This window comes from Schistocerca piceifrons, chromosome X (genome assembly GCF_021461385.2).
Source record: "Schistocerca piceifrons isolate TAMUIC-IGC-003096 chromosome X, iqSchPice1.1, whole genome shotgun sequence".
In the NCBI taxonomy this organism is placed as follows: Eukaryota; Metazoa; Arthropoda; class Insecta; order Orthoptera; family Acrididae; genus Schistocerca; species Schistocerca piceifrons.
In genome coordinates, this window is record NC_060149.1 from 219,216,558 (window position 1) to 219,223,082 (window position 6,525).

Below are 6,525 nucleotides of genomic sequence, written 5' to 3' on the forward strand. Positions count from 1 at the left end.
CGCGCAGTTTAGCGCCCCACAAACCAAACAAACCATCTGTCAAACTACGGTGCCATGCGGGATTTGCAAGTCCACGTTGTTGATAAACAGTGCTGTTTGTTAATAACCTCAAGATGTTACGCAGTCTTCACGCGGATTTTACTCTGAAATTAGGAAAATAAAACTGTAGTATTGAATGTCAAAGTTCCTCTTACGCAAACGCTGGAGCGTTGAGGACGATGCTAGAATGCCGTGTTGTGAAGGAACTAGGATCAAGTCATTTCCCTTGAGGTTTAGGAAGACATGACAGACACTACGTGTAAGGTGATGACGGCGAGGGAATCTGTTCGAAAAGTTCCCGAACTTTTGGACTGCATGGTCGTACATTGTCGTGAATTCGTGTCAGCTTTTCACATCGTCAGTTCTAAATGGCAAGTCTCAGTTTCGAAAGAACAGACATTTGTTACTAATGTTGCCTACCCCCGACATCTACCATGGAAAAAAAAGGTCTCGACACACAGTTGCCTCGATTTTCCGTGCAAAAGTGTGTTTGACTCCCATCGATCTTCTGTGAATTTGAATTGTGGCAGTGTGTGGATTGCTGTTCGGCACCACGCTGACATAAGAAACTCAAGTCTTCTCAATGGCTACATCCTGTCTTTCTGCATCGAGAAAGTCAGTTACTGGCCGTAATTGCCATTCGGTGAGCAAATAATTTATTGACATTAACTGCTTTATATTACGAATAAAACTAAGTCCATTAAGTGAAGACATAAAGTGAAACGAAATGTGATAAACACACATATGATTTTTACTGTCAGGTATTACAGCTTTATATTCGTCAAAGTGAAAATTTTTGGATTAAAAGATCTACTATGATTAAAAATTTAATCCTCACTTGTTTGAGCAAAGAATGAAAATATCGTTTTTCTTCAAGATATACCTATAAAAGTTACTTTGTTTTGTGAGGTAATGAAATGGTAAAGCGAAGAGTTAAAGGGGTACTACCACTCAGGGGTGGCGGCTCTGAGTCCTAGTTAGCAGAACCAGAGAGGAAATGAAAGAAGAATTCAGAATAGAAATAAAAAAGTACCAGTGTTCATATTTGCTGAAGACGTTCCAGTTTTGGCTCTTTGAAGAGAATGTTCATGACAGGTCCTGTCACAGCGCAGTTTCATTTTATTTTCTCTGGGTCGTTTCAAGAGGATCGCCTTCTGCCAGCAGTTAAAGAACTTGTGCTAAAGCAGAACCCATATGCTGCCAGGATATTGTTCCCAAAGTACCGACAGATGTTACGGTAGCTGAGTAGCCTATACTCTGGAGGTACAACAAAAGGGTGTATGAGTAGTACACGCGTCACGTGACTCAAAAAAGATATATTTCCATCACCACCAAACAGTTTTATTATTCATACGCAAATCTCTCAGTGGAAGTGTTTACCAACGGAAGTTCCTTGAGAACATCCGCAATAAAATAAACTGCATTATGAACGATAATTAAAATTATCAACAGTTTTTGTTTACAAACCAGATGAAAAAGAGCGCGTGGTGACCGTAGTTGCCTGTTTTCTGACAAATAGTGTTAGGAATCATTCACGTCTGACTAGCTCCTGGCGATTTGTTCCATTCTCGAACTGAAGTTGAAAGGGCGGCGTTTTGAATCCATAGAAGACATTCAAGCAGAATCGCAACTAAGTTTGAACGCGAGCCCGCCAGGTTGGCCGTGCGGCCTAACACACGGCTTTCCGGGCGGGAAGGAGCGCCTGGTGCCCGGCACGTATCCGCCCGGCGGATTTGTGTCGAGGTCCGGTGAACCGGCCAGTCTGTGGATGGTTTTTAGGCGGTTTTCCATCTGCCTCGGCGAATGCGGGTTGGTTCCCCTTATTCCGCTTCAGTTCCACTATGTCGGCGATTGCTGCGTAAACAAGTTCTCTACGTACGCATACACCACCATTATAACGCAAACATATAGGTTACAATCGTCTGATGTGAGACGTTCCCTGGGGGGTCCACCGGGGGCCGAACCGCACAATAACCCTGGGTTCGGTGTGGGGCGGCGGAGGGGTGAAGTGGACTGCGGTAGTCGTCATTGGGTTGTGGACTACTGCGGCTGTGGCGGGGACGGAGCCTCTCCGTCGTTTCTAGGTCCCCGGTTAACATATAATACAATGCAATAAAAGTTTGAACGCGAGTGATTCAGCAGACTTCCAAGTGTATCTACAACTACGGGAAAATCACTGCAAGTGCTGCACATAAGAGCGAGAGGACTGCTTTGTGACGGTGGAAATTAAGATGTAAGGTTAACTTTCCTGATTTTTACAGGGATATTCTCGGAAAATTTTGGTAACACCTTGAATACCCCAATTGCACCAAAACGCTGCGCAACTTAATGACAGCGACTATTAATAATATTAACTTCATGTGTCTCAAAGACCGTGTGCAAGTCTTTCAATTGGACGCCACTTCGGCTACTCGCGTGTCCCAAATCTACCGCAATTATCCAACGGGGGAAGAGGTGAGCTGCAGTTTAACGTGGTATCCGAACCAAGTGTCATTTCTAGCGACTCCTCACATCGTTGAGACTTGAAGGCTAGATTAAAGGCAAACTGGAAATATCCGTGGCCCGACCTGAATTCTTCCCACGACCTCTTGGTTTCCAGCCACGAACTTTACCACTAAACCACCGACCCAACAAAACGACTACTAAAATCGTTTCATTCATCTACACTGAAGGGGCAAACGCAGAGGCTTCTTAACTGAGTATTTTATGATAAGGAACTATAGGTCGGAAGTGAAATTTTAGAGCCGGCCGCTGCTGCCGAGCGGCTCTAGGCGCTTAAGTCTGGAACCGCGCGACCGCTACAGTCGCAGGTTCGAATCCTGCCTCGGGCATGGATGTGTGTGATGTCCTTAGGTTAGTTAGGTTTAAGTAGTTCTAAGTTCTAGGGGACTGATGACCTCAGATGTTAAGTCCCATAGTGCTCAGAGCCATTTGAACCATTTGAAAATTTACGTTCTTTTGCATGTTGTTCATCTCATGTGTCACATTAGCTTGAATGTCGGTTATGTCATCAAAACGTTGACTCTTCGTGTGAATTTCTGCACGTTGTCATTTTGTGGTAGGTTCGTATCGATAACATCGAACCTCGACATCCGTGAGGATTTTTTCCATGAAAGAAATGCCTGCGTTTCGCATTTCGATCAAGTCGCGGAAGGAGTCAGCACGTCGTTGTTTTTGTCCGGGACTCAAGGAGTGCTGGACAAACTTCGCACACAATTTCTTCAAAACACTCTGGAGAATGTCATCAGTTGCACGATGCTTTTTCTGTGTTCAACTTGTCGCATGTGCATAAATTTCCAACAGCGCAACTACGCATGCGCATTTGTACCTACGTAATTTCCTGGGAATCGAGGCCGTGCGTAAAGCGCATTGCTTCCCGCCTTCGGTGGGAGTCTTTGCGCAAATCAGGCGGCAGGCAGCGGGGCCCATGTGTGTTTGATTGGGTAGTGTCTTGAGGTACTGATGTGAAGCGATTTATGTGTAATAATGACTGCTGACTCCAAAAGAAGCACACTTAAATTTATAGATGATTACAGACAGAGAAGAGTAGTACGGAATGCCGCTTCTAAAGATTATTTGAATTATGAAAAAAAGATATGATACCTTGAGCGTCGAATATTAGATAAAAAGTTTCCGGTAATATGTGCCGTGCCGTGCCGTTTCCCGGTAATATCACTGTAAAGAATAAGAACTGTAAGGTTCCATGGAGGAAAACCGAGAAGAATAGGCCAGAAATTTATGAAAAATGTTTATGAAAACTGTGGACAAATACCGGTAATCATGCTATGGCGATTTAATAGCACAAGAAATGAGGCGCGTGACATTTGAACGAAGGAAACGATGCGATGTGTGCAACTCCTCAACAAACTACAAGAAATAGAAATAAGGGACACTGATGAGACAAAAAAATACAGAATTGGAAAACACAACCTCCGTTCTAGTGGATTCTGGTGTATATGAAATACCCATATTTGTTGAGTCCGAGGATGTTAATCTACATAAAATCTTCCATATCAAAGTTGTGTAAACAACTTTTTTATGATTCCAGGACAAGATTTTCACTCTGCAGCGGAGTGTGCGCTGATATGAAACTTCCTGACAGTATAAACTGTGCGCCGGACCGAGACTAACTCGGGACCTTTGCCTTGCCCGCGAAAGGCAAAGGTCCCGAGTTCGAGTCTCGGTCCGGCACACAGTTTATACTGCCAGAAAGTTTCAACTTTTTTAAGACTCACCAGAAATGAGCGAAGACAAGCCCGAAAAATATTCTGTTCCGTACAACTTGAATATAAATTTTAAACTATGGATTTATAAATTTAATACATTAAAACCATCAAGTACTTTTCAAAAATCAACAAAATGGTGTTTTATTTTTACTTGCCAGTGTCGTTCATGCCCCGTGTGAAACAAAACGGTAGATTTGTTTTTGATTACAGTAAAAAGCTGTAAGACTCCACGAACTGCACCCGAAGTCGTCACCGAAATCTTTAGCACAGAAGAGTACGCACAAACTCGCGTGGACAGTTCAGCTATCGCGATGGAGGAGCCAAGTGATAAGCGGTGGCTCGACTTGAGATAAATATAAAATGATCGATTCGTGGGTGTTCGATCGTTTTACAGAGGCCAGGGGCAATGAACACCTCATTCTACACGAGCGTTGCGTCAGTGGGCAATGGCTTCAGCAGTCTCGATGTAGTCGGAAGCTTTTGACTTCAAGGCCTCGAAAACCTGGTGTGATTTTTTCAAGAAGAAACACAGAATGTGGCAGAGTTATGTCACCCAATACGTCAGCAAAAAAGACAAGCGTACGTTTGATAAATTATTGGAAACGGCTAAACTGTTTCAATTTCAAACATCCCCTACATTTCCTTCAACACTGACGTCGCTATAAATACGTATTAAACCATGTATGCTCACCCCATCCCTACCCCTACCTCTGGAATCTGGAGTATAAGGATTTCATTCATATATTGTGCGGATATCCATCAATTTTCTACGATCTAATAAAATTTTGTGCGTCACCTATAAAAAGCTAGTTCGTGGGGCATGACAGGTCTCGAAACTGAGCAACTCATTTATATAAAAAATGGCAATATTAGAGTCTTGTGCCCCCCCCCCCCTCTTCCAAGAGAAAAATTCTGCGAAAGCCCATGTTTTCATCGCGCTGCAAAAGGAAATCACTAGTAGAAGCGCTGCAATTAAAATACCCTTGATTAGTCATCAGTTGCGCGCTCTGGCTTTCCGGAGAATGTTCGATATGCAGTGTTTTCGGCGAAATTATCGCCAAAAAATGGTTCAAACGGCTCTAAGCACTATGGGACTTAACATCTGAGGTCATCAGTCCCCTAGAACTTTAAACTACTTAAACCTAACTAACCTAAGGAAATCACACGCATCCATGCCCGAGGAAGCATTCGAACCTGCGACCATAGCGGTCGCGCGGTTCCGGACTGAAGCGCCTAGAACCGCTCGACCACACCGGCCCGCGAAATTATCGCCAGATCGCGCGGTATAAAGTAACGTCGCTGCTCTTCCTAACGATATTCACACTAAAATAATGTAATTGTGGCATATGTGCCTTCACACGTTGGTTGTGGTGCTCCGAATTTTTATTCTTAGAGAGCTTTTAGAATAGATATTACTCTGGGGAATGCACTGGTTCTCTTGAATTGTAAAAGTAAAGTGTAAATCAAAAATTGAAATACAAGAATGTAATACTACTTAAATAACATTGTATTAGATTCGTAATGATAAAATCTATTTAAATGAGAATTCAAATCCGTATTTCTTTTATCAATAAATCCACTTTATTTCATGATATTAAAAAATAATGGTATCACGTACTTTCGCGATGAGAAATCATAAATAAAAAAAAGATAGGATTGGATTTGAACACGGAACGAAAATTTCGAAATTGTGCCCTTAGCCACGCTCTACCAGTATAGTTGGTCCTATAGTGCGGTGACGAAGTTGTGTCGAAACTATGGTCATCATTTTCTCGAAAAATATTGAGTGTCAGTGTCTAAAACAAAATAGGATTCTCTTTATTTTCACCCTTCTTTCAACCCGCGAAGTTTCGAATGTGTCATAGAGCTACGTATGGTGCGTTCCCCTTATTAGTGAAATATTGATAATGGTGAATGCAAACTTCGATTTTTTGTTGCATAAATTATGACGTTGTCAAAGTGGTAAGAGTTCGTTGCTATTAAAGTCCTTAAATAGACACAAGTACTTATGAAATATTCGGGAGAATGCCTTTTCAAATGCTATACTTTCCTAAATTAAAAGTCTTGGACAATATACTGAAGCTTTGTATGAAGCACTGATGTAAACAAATTATTATTAATATTAGTGTTGTATTAAAAGATTTAATACATTATCTTGTTATTATTATTAAAGTTGTAGACATGTGTTGTACGTTGAAAGTGAGTCTGGCCACAAAAAAAAAGTAAAGCATCCAGAATGACATGGGGAAACGAAATGACA